This window comes from Pelodiscus sinensis, chromosome 5 (genome assembly GCF_049634645.1).
Source record: "Pelodiscus sinensis isolate JC-2024 chromosome 5, ASM4963464v1, whole genome shotgun sequence".
NCBI classification, from domain to species: domain Eukaryota; kingdom Metazoa; phylum Chordata; order Testudines; family Trionychidae; genus Pelodiscus; species Pelodiscus sinensis.
The window spans coordinates 70328718-70345495 of NC_134715.1; the positions used below are offsets into that span (position 1 = coordinate 70328718).

General features: G+C 46.1%; 1 protein-coding gene across 1 annotated transcript in view; it reads left to right on the forward strand.

Annotated features, from left to right (window-relative positions):
* Positions 1 to 3084: 3084 nt before the first annotated feature.
* WDR17 (WD repeat domain 17) overlaps positions 3085 to 16778 on the forward strand; it is a 110714-nt gene continuing 97020 nt past the window's right edge. Inside the window, exon 1 of the mRNA XM_014577787.3 lies at positions 3085 to 3307. The gene's annotated coding sequence lies outside the window, so the exon portion shown is untranslated. The remainder of the gene's footprint in view (positions 3308 to 16778) is intronic.

A 16778-nucleotide genomic window follows, 5' to 3' on the forward strand; every position in this document is an offset into this window, starting at 1 on the left:
AAGGGACCTCAAGAGGTCATCTAGTTCAGTCCCCAGCACTCATGATAGGACTAAGTATTATAATTCTGACAGGTGTTTGAAAAAATCTGCAATTATGGAGATTTCATCACCTCCATAGGCAATTTAAGGCAGTTCTCAATCACCCTGACAATTAGGGAGTTTTTCTTAATGTCCAACCTAAGCCTCCCTTGCTGCAATTTAAGCCTATTGCTTCTTGTCCTATCCTCAGAGGTTAAGAACAATTCTTCTCCCTCCCCCTTGTAACAACCTTATAAGTACAGGCAGTCCCCGGGTTACATGGATTCGACTTACATCGGATCCCTACTTACAAACGGGGTGAGGCAACCCCGCACTAGCTGCTTCCCCCCAGCAGACCAGGGAGACGCGAAGCTAGCGCACCCCCTCCCCCCCAGCAGACCAGGGAGACGCGAGCGGCTTTTCTCAGCAGACACCTCAGCTTGAGAATAGAGGACTGAGGGAAGTGAGGTGTGGGAGAATAAAACTGAGCTCTGGAGAAATGTTTGGCTAGAGTTTCCCCTACAATATATACCAGTTCCGACTTAAATACAAATTCAACTTAAGAACAAACCTACAGTCCCTATCTTGTACGTAACCCGGGGACTGCCTGTACATGAAAACTCTCACTGTATCCCCTCTGTTTTCTCTTTTCCAGACTCAACAAGCCATTGTTTTCAATCTTTCTTTATATGACATGTTTTTTAGACTTTTAATTATTTTTGTTGCTCTTCTGTAGACTTCCTCAATTTGTCCACATCCTTCCCAAAATGTGGTGCACAGAATTAGACAAAAACCTCCATTTTAGGCCTAATCAGCATGGAGTAGAGGGGAAGAATTATTGCTCATGTCTTACAATACTCCTGCTAATACATCCCAGAATTATGTTCACTTTTTTGAAAAAGTGTTACACTGTTGACATATTTAGTTTCTGTTCACTATAAGGACGTTAAAATGCGATTATCTGGCTAATCGTATAGGCAATATAATTTGTTCGCCCATACAATTAGTCAGTAAGTGCTGTTGTGCAGAGCCACAGCAGGGGTAGCTCCAGGAGCCGACTCCAACTGGGAATGAGCAGTCCTGGCTCATGCTAGCTCCGGAGCCACCAGTGCTGTGGCTCTGCATTTTAAATGTAGTAAGAGCTGCTCTTACATTTAAAATTCAGAGGTACAGTGATCAGCGCTACCTGGGACTGCTTGGTCCTGGCTCACACTGAGTCCAGAAGCCTGTTCATGGAGGATGACTGTCGCAAACAGGTACTGGTGTTGGACCAGTCCCGGTTTATGGTGAACAGAGACTGCTGTGGCACCAACCCCTGTTCTGATAGAGACAGCAAGGGTGGGGCAAGCAGCACAGCACTGAGTCCAGCAGCCCTAGAGGGCTCTTGTACATTTCAAAAGCAGACACGCCCACAGTGGGAATGGCACAAGCAGGGACTGAAGCAGTCCCCGCTCACATCATTTCCCTGATGTGTCTCTGCCTCCCCGTCACCTGCCCTCTGCGGAGACGGTGCTGGCGGTTCTTCCCAGCACCCGTTCCTCCACACATACTACCTTTCTCTGATAAAGGCAGCAAGGGGAGGGACAGAGCGACTAGTTGAGTCTCTACTCGACTATCCAATAAGCATTTGCTAACATCCCTAGTTTACTATGACTTCTCACTTCCCCCATCCACATGGTGTGTAACCCTCTCAAAGAAATCTATCAGGTTGGTCGGACTTTCAAAGATAGTTATAAGTTATGCTGAATGGTAGCTCTGTAAATTCCATCAACAACTTGACAAGGTTTTGACCTGGAAGGCTCTACATCACCAGAAATTCTGTTTTTCATTTTTTTGCATCATGTATCTTGTAGGAATTGTGACACAGGAACCTCCTCTTGCTATCTGGCAGAGGGCACAGATGGTCACAGAGTTTTATAGAGCTACCCTTGATGTACCTTGCATAATTTTCTAAAGTGAGGCATGTAAGGCTTCCACCAGCCTTGTGGGAGGGACGACTGGACCTGAGGCTCGACTTATTACTTGGTATAACTAATAAAGATCTAGGTCAAGGAGCCAGTAACCCACTGGTCATTCTAATCATTGTGAAATATTTAAGGAGCTGGGCCCATATTAAACATTATGCTCTTAACGCGGGTAACCAGATGACATGTCTTAGATAGGTTTCTTTCAGGCATGGGCTAGGGCAGTGGTTCCCAACCTTTTTTATACCATGGACAGGCAAACTCATTCACAAACTTTTGGTGGACTGGTAACAGTTTACCTGAATGTTGGATATTCATTATGCAAATCATGAATATTCAAATATGCAAATAAAATGTTACCAGTCTGCCAAAACTTTGTGAATGGGTTTGCTAGTCTGAGGTATAAAAAGCCCCAACACCCAGAGCCCCACAGTGCCAGCTCTAACCCCCAAAACCGCCAGCCTTCACTACTCCCCAGCACCAGCTGCAGATCCTATGGTCCCCTGCACCAATCCCCCCTTGCCAGCCTTCCACCCTCAATGCCCCCCAGTGCCAGCCCCTCATGCCAAAAGCCTCAGTGCCAGTCCCCTGCCCCTTAGAGCCCCCCACCACACTCCCCAGTGCCTGCCTTGTTTCGAGCCCCACTGCACCCCACCTGCCCCAGAGCCCCCTCCCCGTGCCAGCTCCCAATCACCAATATTAGCCCCGTTCCCAATGCCCTACGGTGCCAGCCCTGCAGCCCGGGTGGCTGAAGCCCGCTGGGCTCGTGAATACTTATTTCTTGTAAGGTCATTGCGTACGGCACGCCTCGCAATACCGCCCGTTTGCACACTGAGCCACCGACCGACTGCGAAACATATAAGCAGGGAGAACAGCGGGGGCCAGGGGCGGCCTTCAGCCGATTCCCCGGCATGGAGCCCCGCGCCTGACGGCACCCCGTACCCAGGAAAGTGACGCATGCGCCGTGTGCCGGGAGCACGACGCTTGCCCGGGGCGGGGGAGGCCACGCATGCGTTGTGCTCCCGGGCGCACAGCGAATGCGTCGTGACGTCCAGGACGCACGCGTTGTGCCTCCAGATCGCGACGCATGCGCCGTGCCGCCCGGGGCCCCGCGCGTGTGAAGCCCCGCCCCCGGAATCGGGCCCCGCGCTCAGTAGAGCCGGCCCTGGGGGAGGGGTCCTGGTTATGAATGAGCACAGTGGATTGTTCTGAGACATCTGGGGTGCAAATAGATCTTTCACCCAAGAGGCGAGCTGACAATGTGACTGGTTTTATTAAAGGAGGATCACAGCCACGCCTGGCCGAGCGCGTTGGGAGGACTGTAGGTGAGCGGGCTTTTCAAGATGTGCAAGTATCTCACTAAACCGTTCTAGGGTCTGTAATGCATCTTCTGATTGTATTTCCTATGTAACCAGTGGTTGCCAATACTTTCACTTCCTATCACTGGAATCTCCGTTCTTTGTTAAGAACGTTTACTGATTTGCTCTGTAAATGGAGTGTGTCATGGGGAGTTGTGATCTGAGGTGAAACTGGTAAGCCACAGTGTGTGGCTAATTTAAAGTTGCCATATTGACTGCTGCCAGTATCTCTTTTAGAACAGAGGCTGGACAATACTGGGAGACACTTGGAGCCTGGGATGAGTCTATTACTAACTTGGAGAGAGGAATAACAGTGCTTGCTTAGTTAGGCTTAGAGGAGAGTGCTTGTGTTGCCAGTGGAGTTGAGCACAGACAAGGCATTTTCCAGGGCAGGTGGTATTGAGGTATCAAAACCTGAGAAGTACATACACTTGAATGTTTTGCCTCTGCCTTGGAATATCTTCTTGCTTCTGAAGTTGGAAAGTAAAAGGACTGTTGCTTTTTTCCCCACCTACGGTGTGTTTTGGGGCCTGTCTTGGTTTGATATTCATATGAGTTTCCTGTGGGGAATATGGTAGGACTGGAGGTTGTCATTAAATTATGCACCAGTGATGAAAGCAAGCCTAAGTGCTTCATTCAGAATGAAATTATAAAAACATAAGAACTGCCATACTGGGTCAGACTAAAGATCCATCTAGCCCACTATCCTGTCTGCTGCTATTATGAATTATGCTTGTTTTGTTGACAGCTGACAATGCATTCAGTGGATTTTCAGATTGTTGTTCTCTTTTCCTCCTCTCTCTAATGATTTTACTGATCAAACAATTTGCTTCAGATGTCCAGCTTTTGGGTTTTTCCCAATGTAGTGGTTTGGAGGAAAGTATTCTTAACACAGTGTAAATTTGGAATTGTGTAGAATAATTGGCTCCTACATATTTGAAGATGCAGATATTCTAGGTTTCCAGATTTTTGGGTCTGATAATATTGTGCTGTTCTTTGCTGTTGTCCCCTGAAAAATCAGGATGATTGTCCCTAATAGTTGCAGCTAACTTAGGGTGGTGTTGGAGTACTGGATTCTGATGCAGATGGAAGGAAGCATTTTTTACTTTCTCTTTATCCATCTTTTTTAACAATGCTTCCTACTCCTGTGGTTTTGTGGGGAGAATATGGAACAGAGAGGTGTACATCATGGCTCAGAGGGTAACAGTCAAAGTAGAGAATAGCACATAGATGGAACTATCTCTTTAAATCTGCTTGATTCCAAAGGGGTTAAGAGTGAGGGAAAAGAAACAAATACTGCATAATCCTATAAAGATATGGTGTGCTTTGAGCTCCTGATCAGTCCTGGTGAATCTAGAGATCCCTGTTGTAAACTGAAACAAAAGACAGAACTATGTAGTACTTTAAAGACTAACAAGATGGTTTATTATGTGATTAGCTTTCGTGGGCTAGACCCACTTTCTCAGATCAATACGTGGAAGAAAATCGGCACGACCGTATATACCAAAGTGATACACTCAAAAAAATGAATGCATGTGAAATTGACAAATCAAATTTTAGAACAGAATGGGGATGAGGGGGGAAGGTTAGTGTCTGTGAGGTAATGACATAGGGGTAATAATAGGGGAAGTTTCAGTGAGGTAATGACATTAGAGGGGATAATTGGGGAAGCTATCTTTCTAATGGGTCTGGCCCAGGAAAGCTCATCACCTAATAAACCATCTTGTTAGTCTTTAAAGTGCTACGTAGTTCTGTCTTTTGTTTCACCTAGACCAGACTAACACGGCTGCATCTCTATCACTGTTGCAAACTGTGGATGCTTTAGAAGTCTTCAAAACAGATTTATTTTTCTGCTATAAATTGTTAGGCAATCTGTATATAGGAATTGTGACCATTACTGCATGGTATATTTGTGCCATTCTAGACCACTCTCAACAAAACTGAAACTCAGATATTGAAATTGATATTGCCTAATTTATCTAGCCACATAAATCTAAACATTTGGTATAATCTAAAGCTGAAAAAAGAAAATCTGTTTTGGAAAATAAATAAGAAGCATTAAACATTCTAACAGTTGTTTTTCACAGTTCAGTGCTTTTAATACAGTTTGAATGATTAATCAGCTTTAATTTTAAAATATTGACTTCTGACTCTAATGATTTTATTGATTTCTATGTCCTGATTGAAAATTTCTTAAATTGATCATATTCTCATTAAAAATTTTTACATGGAATATTCACGAATTTACAGCTTATTATTGTATGGAATTATTTCACTGAGCTCAGAACTGATCTCTGTGTAGCTTGGTTTAGTTTGGGTAAATTTTAGCGCAGAACCCATATTGTCCTTACATGTGTTTAGAGGCTGAGAAATAGTCTTACATAATTTGTTGGAAATTTAAAACAATTGTATCATGGCTTGGATGAATTATATTTCTCACTGGTTTGATGAAGATGATTGGTATGAAGAACACAAAAGAGTAAGAAATCTTTAAAATTACCAATTTTTATTGTACTGCCTTACATTTTTCTTTATTGCACTGCTGTTTCTCTGTGTTGCATATACTATTAGTATTATTTGCACTGCAGTACTGTGAATGGATCAGTAAATATTTTATTCAGATTGTTTTAAACTTAGGATAAGTATATAGTGTCCTGTTTTGAAGATTTCAGTATAATATGATTAACTAGCAGAACAGCATTTTTCATTCTTGGAGCTTCAGTCACTATATAGCTGCATTTTTATTTTTTGGTTGCATACTTCAATATGTGGTAATTTTTCAAATATTAAATATTACATTTTAGTCTTTTAGAAGGAATAAATATAGTAGCTATGGGTTCTAGTGGACTAACTATAGTAAAGAATAGACTAGATTGTGGAAAATCGGAATAAGACAATATTTAATAAATAGAGCACAGAACTTTACTCGGGGTCTTCTCCATGTTGCATGGTGGACATCTGTATAGGATTTTATGGAGCAAGTGACATTATTTCAAAATAAGAAGAATGTTGCTATGGCAACCTTTGCAAGAGTATTGGAAAAAATAAATCTGTTTGCTTAGAATATGCTCCAGGCAAGCTTGATCAATTACCGTTTTTCATAGGTTTAAGGCAGGAAAATAATGAAAGGCATATTTCTTTCAATATGTTATGCTGTCTTTTACTGTAATTGCTTGGTGTCTCTTTCATATTTTTCTTTTAAAGGTATATTTCTCAGCCATTAGATCATCTTGCACCAGGAATTGTTGGCTTCCCTTTTTTTCAGTAGTTCCTTATTAATTAACTATATGTGTGATTTGTTAAGTGTGGATTATGTACTCACTGCTGCTATGTAGAGCTGGAAGATTTTAATATTTGTTCTCATTTTTATCTACTGTATCTTTTCCAACACACAGTTGCTTTTGATACAGCCTCATACTCTAGCAGCCACACATGAGGTAAGAAGGCATGACATAAATGGTAGACATACCTCAGACAAATAATGATGCACTGTAGGGATGTAAGTGACTAGTTCAACTACCCGATATGTAGTCAAGTAGTGACTCAATGAATTGCTCCCTGTGCCCTGCTATCTCTTCTCTATCAGAGAGAGGCAGTGGGGTGGAGTAGGCTCCGATGCTGGGGGAGCTGGCTTAAAAGCTGGTTCTTCCCAGCACCATCTGGGAGAGCTGCAGAGGAAGAGGTGTAGCTGGGACCGGGCGTGAGCCAGGAATCAGCTGTTCTGGCTCATGCCCGGTCCCCCCAGCTGCACCTCTGCTTTTTAAATGTATTATGAGCATGATGGCTCTTAATGCATTTAAAAGGCAGAGCTGCAGCAGGGTTAGCGCCTGTCATGTTATTGGATTTTATAATGAGCAGACAGAACGAGTGGGGTGTGTGTGTGTTTTGCCCCAAAGTCTATACAAACGGGGCCATGTGGGGTGTCAAATGAAAGCTTATGTTCTACTGATTCTATGTATGCTACTCATATACTTGTGTGATGTGTGTATGTGGAGTTATAAATATGGAATCTGTGCTTGTACTGTGAATGTTCTCTGTCTGAGACAGAGCAATGGCCTGGACTGCCTGCTATAAGGAAGGAATGGCCAATGAATGACTATGCTAACTAGCATGGCTTCGTGGACAATGGCTCTCAGAGAGGCCAATACATACCTGAGGAATGCGTCTGGAAACATGAAGACCAGCCAATACCACATGGCTGCTGGCATGTGAAATGTGCCATCATGTGACCAGCTCCAGCTTGGGAGACACCAGGAATGAATATAAAATGCCACGAGGCTGTCTCCATCTTGTCTTTAACCATGCTGCTGATCCCAGATGCAGCCTCGCTGAGACAGAGAGCTGGGAAGCATTGATGACCCATTCTGACATAGGATATACACCAGAGATTTCTAATATTGCAGTTTGTAACATTTGTGCTAAGAGCCTGCATCAAGAACTTGGTGATTGGTGAATGTAATGTATTCTCCTTAACAACCTTACTCTCAATCTTTTCTTTCTTTTATTAATAAACCTTTCGATTTTAGATTCTAAAGGATTGGCCCAGTGTGATACTGTGGGTAAGATCTAAACTATAAATTGATAGGGGATCTGTGACTGGTTCTTTGGGACCGGGAAGCTAGAGGGCAGGACTAGGACTATAAGAGCTGCAAGGTCAGTCAGAGCTGGGCAGCTGACCCAAGCAGATGCCTGGTCCCGGCTCCTGCAGCGAAGGGCTCAGCCGTGGTACCCCCGACCGGAAGACTGGATTGGGCTGCCAGGACCCCTGCCAACGCTGGAGCTCTGTCCTGGGCTGTGGAGACCCTGGCCACTACTTGAACCCTCCAGGACCCTTGCTAGGCACAGATGACTGGTTCAGTGCACCTGGATCCCTGCCTGAGCCGGAGCCCATGGACACCCTGCCAGCCCCTTCGTTGCCCGCGGACCCCACGGAGCAGTGTCAGAGTGTGGTAGGCCCTTGGGGGGATTGGGAAGCGGCCCAAGGTTAGTCGATCTCGGAGCGGCTGAGGAGATGGAGGTCAGGTGGGCAGCGCATTATGACCTGGACTCCTGCTGACCCTCGACCTAGTCGGCATGTAACGGCCTGGATCCTCGCCGACCTAGTGTCTGCAAGGCCGCCACTATCAGGGCCCTGGGCCGGGACACAGTGGAGTGGGTGGGCCTGCGTCCCCTCCTGCCACCCCTACCTTTGGGTGGCAGCTTCCCCCTGTGGGGCCAAACCCCCTCTGCTTGTCGGCTTTCCAAGATGAAGAGACCTGACCCTTGCTTGGCTGGAACCTGGCCGGAGCTTTAAACTACTGAACCCCCATTGCCTAGCACCCTGACCCAGGGCTGCACCTTAGACGGTGACCTTTGAACTATTTGTGTTCCTCCATTGCCTCGTGCCTTGACCCTGGGCTGAGCCGTAGGAGCTGTCGCTAGGGCAATGGCCAGGCTGAAACATGCCTTAAAGACTGGTGGGCACTCTGGGGAGTCAGCGATGCCTTCCTCCCCTGCTGACCATGACCCTTTACAGCCTATGAGGGATGTAGGTGACTAGTTGACTATCCGATAAGCAAATGCTTATCGGAGAGTCGATTTGACTAGCTGCTCCCCCAGCCTCACTGCCTCTATCAGAGAGAGGCAGCAAGTGGTGGAAAACAGTAAAACCAGGGTTTCCCCCAGCACTGTCTCTGGGGGGGGGGGGGGAGGAGAGGGCAGGGGAAACAGAGGCACAGCAGGAAATGGTGCGAATGGGTACTGCTTCAGTCCCCACTCCTGCTGGTTTCCACTGCCAGCGCTTCTGCTTTTGAAATGTACAAGAGCCCTCCAGGACTCTCGTACATTTCAAAAGCAGAAGTGCTGCAGGGAGCATGGGGTGAGCAGGGATTCAAGCAGTCCTGCTGGCCTGGTACTCTCTGTGGCTACCCTCTGCTGCCTCTCTGAGAGGCAGCAAGGTGGGGACAGGAGCCAGTGCAGGGGGGAGCTGGCTTAAAAGCTTTAAAGAGCTGTCTCTGGGGTGCTGTCTGCTCCTCCCCTCCTCCCCCTGTTGCCCCTATCAGAGGCAGCAGTGGGGGGAAGGGGGGAATAGGGGACACTGCTGTGAAGCAGCCTCTTGTCTGCAAGGGTCCCAGTGGGGAGCTGGGCCCCCTTGTGGACAGGGGCTGTTGCTGCCAAGCAACCCCTTTTCGCAGCAGCCATTGCTGGCCACGGACGTGGACTCAGTGTGAGTCAGGACCAAGCAGTCCCGGCTTGTGCTGATCACTGCCCCTCTGTATTTTAAATGTAGTAAGAGCCCAGTGGCTCTTACTACATTTAAAATGCAGAGCTGCAGTGTGGGAGGTTCTGAAGCCAGCACAAGCCAGGACTGCACAGTCCTGGCTCAATTCGACTCCTCAGGAGCTACCCCTGCTGTGGCTCTGCAGAGGTGCTTATCGACTAATCGTATATTCGATACAAAGTGTATCGATTATACTATTAGCCAAATCATCGCATTTTAACATTCTTACTACCTATTTCTGTCTCTTGTCCTCCACGGTTGCTGTGATAACTATAGCAATAGTTAATCTGGAAAACTAATTAATTGGAAGTATTTAATATCTTTCAGCTGTCACTTTAATTGCATTTAACATTGAAATCTATTAATTCTAGTATCACATGACCAGCCAGCTCTTAAAAGATGTTGGTTTGAAACCTGCACTACATATTGTCTCAGTCTGAGATAACTACTTGTATAATTCAGCGTCTTGCTAAGTGCTGTTAAGAATATTAGCATTCTGGAGCACTGGTATTAGCATTTGCATGTTCATCTTAATGCAGTTCTAGAAGAAAGAATTTGAAGAAGGAAAAGAATAAAATCTTGTAATCTAGGGATGAAAAAATCTAATAGATAGCACTGGTAGAGTTGCCTATAGCTAAGGTCATCAAACACTTTTTGTTATTAGACCCTTTTTTAGAAGCTCATAAGTTTGCCAAACATTAATCGTTTAGGCAGAAATTTTCCGTGTTGGTATCTTCTTTTTATGTTTCAGCCATTTCTGAGAAGCTTAGGAAAAAATACATTCTCTGCCTATGTTATAAAATTCTTATAACCATTTATTTCGGAAGCTCTACTAACTCTTCTCTGCTTTGCAGCGAAGACTCAACATTTTGGTAGCTAAGTCTGGTGGAAAAAATATGTGATCGTGTAATCAAAGACCATACCATGAGCATATGTGTAAAAATGCTGAATTAAAGTTGCATGGGCATCTTTAGTTCTGGCATTTCCTAATGCTTGGGGCATTAATTCTGACTGAAAAAATAAAAATATCTACGTGATTTTGTAAAAGACTTCAAGGTAGGGGTAGAGGAGTAGAAGACGTTCTAAGCTGGAGTGCTATCTTTATAAGATAGCATTATGTTCTTGTGGTTTATTTTGTATGTGTCTCTTTAATTCTTCCTGTGCTAATGATTCCCAGGATGTCACAAGGGGTTTTGCATTTTTCCAAAATGGAACTTCTGAGTTCCTGGGCTCACCCTTTGAAATCAATAGAGATACCACAGAAGCCAATGTTATTGGGACGCGACATATAGACAGGTTCTCATCCCCATTGTGAAGTACAGGTTGGACCTACCAAAACCGGGACTCCCTCATCCGACAAGATCTGGGAGTCCTGGCTGAGATCCTCATTGACAGGAGGGCTGGTATCTCGGAACCCAGCGGGGCTGGAACCAGCGCCAGAGCCCCAGTAGTGCAGCAGGGGCTGTCGCAGCCCAGGTAGCAGGGCTGGGGACGTGGCAGTTGTGGCAGCGGGGTTGGAGCCACAGACGAAGAAATCACGACATCCCTGATAGTAGGGCCAGGGACAGACGTGCGGGCCAGAGCAGTCCGGACTGCTGGGGCTCAACTTCCAACTCAAATGTATCTTTAAATCAGAAGTACGCAACCTTTCCAATAATGCAAAGTCAGCATGCTAGGAGCTTGAGGATCAGGCATAGGTTTTCATACTTCGATCCATTGTACATACACAGAATTACATATTTATGCAGTAATTGACAAAATATGGGTAGAAGTCTGCAAACTATCAGTGAAAAATAGGACTGGACATACCTATTTTTTGAAGTCTGTTTTTATCTTTGAAGCAGCCACCAGCTCTTTAAATCTTACAGGCATTTATAGAAATATAGTAAATTCTCATGATTGACGTTGTATTGAAACACTGTAACTCAATGTATTCTCGAATTTCTTAGCGTGCGTGCGTGTGTGTGTGTGTGTGTGTGTAAAACCCACACCTAGTGTGGTTACTGAGCAATCAAAGTGGTACCTAGACCACAGCAACAGTTAAGACCAAGAGACCTCTACAGGATGTGCTGGCAGCCAGCTGGCTTTTAGCTCAGAGAGTAGAAGCTCCTGTACTCAGCTCCAGAGGTCCTAGGTTCAAATCCGCCTGGTGGTGATTGCGCACGTGCATTTATGAGAGTCTACTTAAGATGGGTCTGTAAACATGTTTGAACACCTCTTTGTTCCTTTGAAAAAGCTTTGAATTTTGAAGCTTCTTGCACCAATTGACATAGAAATGGCAGGCACTCACACTTTGATTTTGAGATTTTGTTGGCAAGCTGGCAATTAGGATTTATCATTCCATGGAAGCTGCCTTTGTAAAAGCATATAGCTAGCTGTAAGCAAAGTTTTTGATCATCCAGAAGACTATTGTTTAAACTGAAATTCCTAATTCTGCTATCTAGCACAATGAAATCTCGACTTTTTTCTTTTGCTCATTTTCATTGGTTCCCTGCTTCTTCAAAGGTATGTGAAAATTATGGGCAGTTTGGGAACTTGGATCATGCATGGGAAACTTAGTAAATTTTTCCCGTCTATCTTCAGTGAATGATCACACTAGATAAGCACATTAGCTGAATAGTTCTAATAAAATGGCCAGCAATAAAGTAGATGAACTATACTTAACATTTTAACTGTCATCATTAGTTTACAGAATTGAAATCTAATTTAGAAGTATGGGGCATTAAACACTTATTTTAGAGCAGCACTGGCACCAAATCTGTGCAATTATTATTGTCACTGTCATTATAAATGAAAAATGTATTAGTGGGCCAGAAAAGCTTTGCAAGGCTTTGGGCTGTTTTTCAAGGCAGTGGGTATATAGGTTCATTAAGTCTGCATTGGATCAATTGATATTCAGAAGGCCATTTTTGTTACCACTAGGGCTAGAAATTTGAAGCTCCATATCCAGAACTGGACATTCATGAGACTTGTTTGCCACCAGATAAATAACAGAGCTTTTGCCCCTTTTGATTGGTATGTACCTAATGAGAGAGTTATCATTAATGTTTTCTGTAAAGGGGAAATATAAAATATTTTTAAAAAGCCATCATTTAAAGTACCTGATTTTGCCATCTATTGCTAGATTTCTAACTTTCTCTACTTAGTTGAGGTTACCAAGGAGTTGTTAACTAATAAACATGACATAACTGTTTTCTGTCAATATTCTCAATTAGAGTCCACATTCGTTTATGATAGGAAGGGACTAAAGTAAGGGAGAGCAGCTGGTGAGCCCAGTTTGCTCTATTTTGCTAAAAACTGCACACTTCTTTCTGTATGATGTGTTTAAGTAAAGCTTCCCACTGTTCCCCTGGTGAGAACTCCTTCTGATTCCATCTATTTTAACAGCTGGCATAGATGGTGGATTTGCCTTTTAGCCATGGGCAAAGGACATTGGTGATTGATTCATATTAATGTTACATTTGTCATGTTACTGGATTTTAAGGGGAGCAGCCAGATCACTGCTTCACCCATGGGAGGGGGGTATTTGCCCCAAAGTGTATACAAAGGGGGCCATGTGAGGTGTCACATGAAAGCTTCAGTTCTACTGATGCTATTCATGTAATCATCATATATATAGTAGCCCAATGTCTGTGACTCTGTAACACTGAAATACTGGCTGTTCCCTCTGGGCGGCGCTGTTGCCTCCCTGGCTGTTCCCTCTGGGCGGTGCTGTTGCCTCCCTGGCTGTTCCCTCTGGGCGGTGCTGTTGCCTGAGTCACATTCTTTGCCTCCCGCTGTGGCGCTTGGCTGACTTCTGCGCCGCTCAGCCGGGCCGCCGCGGGGGAACAAGTGGCGCAAGTGGCCGTTTGGGCACTGCGGTCCCCATGCAGCACTCATGAGCTTTCGAGGGCACAACCCACTTCTTCAGATGACCACGGCGGGAGGGGAAGGGGACAGGGCAGTGATGTACATGGCCAGGGGGCGGGGCCTGTCTGTGTACATCACCACCCTGCCCTCCTTTGTGCCCTCCTCTGCCTTCTGCCATGGCACTCGGCTGACTTCTGCGCTGCTCAGCCGGGCCGCCGCGGGGGAGCACAAACGGCCGCTTGCTCTGCATGCTCCCCTGCGGTGGCGTGGCTGAGCGGCACAGGAGTCAGCTGAGCGCCACGGTGGGAGGCGAAGGGGGGCGGGGCTGGACGAGCGTGCATCCCCAACGGAGACAGAGGAGAGCAGAGAGAGAGTGAGAGGCAGGAGGGGGAGAAGAGAAAGAGAGAGACGAGGAGAGAGAGGCAGAAGGCGGAGGAGAGCTGAGAGAGAGAGGAGCAGGCAGTAGGAGGAGGAGAGAGAGAGAGAGAAAGAGACACGGAGCGAGAGACCAGAGGCTCAGGAGAGAAGACGGGCGTGGAGGAGAGACCTGAAAATCCCGTCTTATGATGGGCTAATTGGCTAGTCATATATATATAGTAGCCCAATGTCTGAGTGTCTGTAGCGCTGAAATGCTGGCTGCTCCCTCTGGGAGGTGCTGTTGCCTGAAATGCTGGGTGTTCCCTCTGGGAGGCCCATGCAGCATGGGGAGTGTGGGGCCCAAACGGCCGCTTGCTCCCCCGTGGCGATCCGACTGAGCGGCACAGAAGTCAGCTGAGCGCCATGGCATGAGGTGAAGGGTGGGCGGGGTGGTGATGTGCAGCATGACTGCAGCTCCAGATCCTGCCCCTTGGCCGCGAATGTCACTGCCCCGCCCTCCTTTGCCTCCCGCCGTGGTGCTCGGCTGACTTCTGCGCCGCTCAGCCAGGCTGCCGTATGGGAGCAAGTGGCGCAAGCAACCATTTGGGCTCCGCGCTCCCCGTGCACCACGGGGAGTGCAGAGCCCAAAGGGCCATTTGGTCTCTGCAGTCCCCTGAGTGAGAGGCAGAAGGGGGAGGAGAGCTGAGAGAGAGGGGGAAGGAGGCAGTAAGAGGAGGAGAGAGAGAGAGAGAGAGTGAAAGACCGGAGGCTCAGGAGAGAAGACCGACGTGGAAGAGACACCTGAAAATCCCGTCTTATGACGGGCTAATTGGCTAGTTGTATAATATCTGTATATAAAGTTATAAACGTACTCTGTGTGGATGCTGGAAAATTCTGTCTCCGGCTGAGAGATGGGCAAGGAATGCTCAGCCTATGGCTATGCTAATTAGGAAGGAGACAATGAATTTCAAGGTTCCAATACACACCTCATGAGTGTGACTGATACCTGCTGCCAGTTTGGGACACAGGGATAGGTCATTGGACCATGTGACCTGCAGTGACCTGTTCTGGCCAGGAAGATGTCAGGGGAGGTATATAAGTGCCATGTGGCTCCCTCCATCTTGGTCTTCAGTTTTGCTCCAGATCCCAGATGCAGCCTTGCAGGGAACAACGAGCCAGAAAGAACTGTGGACCCATCCTGACATAGGATGTACACCAGAGACTTTTAAGACAGCAGTTTATAACATCTCTGCTAAGAGCCTGCATCAAGAACTGGGTGATTCGATGCATGTAATGCATTCTCCTTTAACAACCTTACTCTCATGCTTTTCATTCTTTTAATAATAAACCTTTAGATTTTAGATTCTAAAGGATTGGCTCAGCATGGTCTTGTGGGTAAGCTCCAGAGTGTACATTGACCTGGGAACTGTGGCAGGTTTCTTGGGACTGGAGGAACCCATTCAGGGTGGGTGAGATTGGGTTCTAAAACTCCTCACCTGTGTGTTAGGCCCGGGACTGATTGGAGCACAGGAAGAGCTTGGGTTTCAGAGGGGTTTTGCTTGTGAGGCTTCTGGCTGGCCAGATTGGCAGCTGAAGTGCTCGGTGTAACTGGTTTGTGGCCTATTTGAGAAGGTCTCCAGTGTGGGGCTGTAAGGAGCCCCAAGTTTGAGCAATTCACCCTGATCGGATGCCCTCAGCTGTGCTCAGACCGGTCCCGGTCCATCACAATGTCTATGTCAGTTCCTCATCCAATAAAGGTCTGTCAGTCTGCATACAGGGTTTGGTGGGAATGCTGGTGAAGTGACAGTAATTTGCCTTCCTTTGAGCCTATTGGCCAAATTCTAGAAGGATCAGCTACAATACATCTAAACAGATCTATGCTGGAACAATGGCTCCTTTCTCTCATCAGTTCACTTCTGTTTGTTGGTGTGATGCATCCAATACTTTAAGGTTGGCTAGTGTCAAATTGTACTTACAGAATGCAGAACTGCATGTATGCACAAGGTGTTTGAGTGTGAGCACACGCTCGCATCTGTGTGTGAGAGAGCTCTCTCATTCTGCCATCTTCTCAGAAGAACCATGAATAATCACTTGAAAATGAGTGGTAAGTAAGTGGTATTTTTTTGTGTGAGGTATACATTATGTGTTTTGTTTTGTTGTTGTTGTTGTTGTTGTTGAACACACTATGCTTCTCATAGACTTCTTCATCTTTAGTTAGATAAGTCCTCATATTTGACTTATTTTCTTCCTTTGCCCTCCTTTAAAAAATGGTTCCTTAGTCTTCATTTCCATTTCAAGTTGAATGTCATGGAAATTTTTGAAACATAGCTCCAAAGCTCTCTTTTTGGGAAAGTTTGGGATAAAAAATGAAAACAAATCTGATATGAAGCTTTCCATGTGAAATGCGAAGGGGTTTGGTTTTTTGGAGATATGGGGGGAAGTACTTACAGTCTGTTTTATAATTGAAAGCTGGACTCAACTTCATCTCCATAAGTATTTTAAATAGTTTCCATGCTTTGAAATAGGGATGTTAGATATTAATTGAATAATTGTGTAACCACATCAAAGGTATGAGACATATGCCATAAGGGGACCGTGTGCTGATTCTGAGTGGCAAGTGCAGCTTCCCTGGCTGGAGTGTTGTAATTGCCACACAGCTATAGGCTAGAGGACTAGCTCTAGCTTCCTGCTGGTAGGACAAGTGGGGGGAAGTGGAGGTGTGAGCGTGGTGTAGGGGGTGAGGCAGTCTAGCAGGTGCAGTGGGTGGCATGACCCCAAACTGGGCTCCGTGTCCCAGGAGCTGCCCCTGTCCAGCCTGGATGTGCGGCTCCTAGGAGGTAAGGGGTTAACATCCCTCACACTACAGACTCTGCTCCAGGAGGGGGTGGGGTTGGAGCTGCTCTGCAGATTCAGGGATGTGCATCCAGTCACAAGCTGCTGCCACCTCCGTGGAGTGCTGGGGCACGGGCTGCG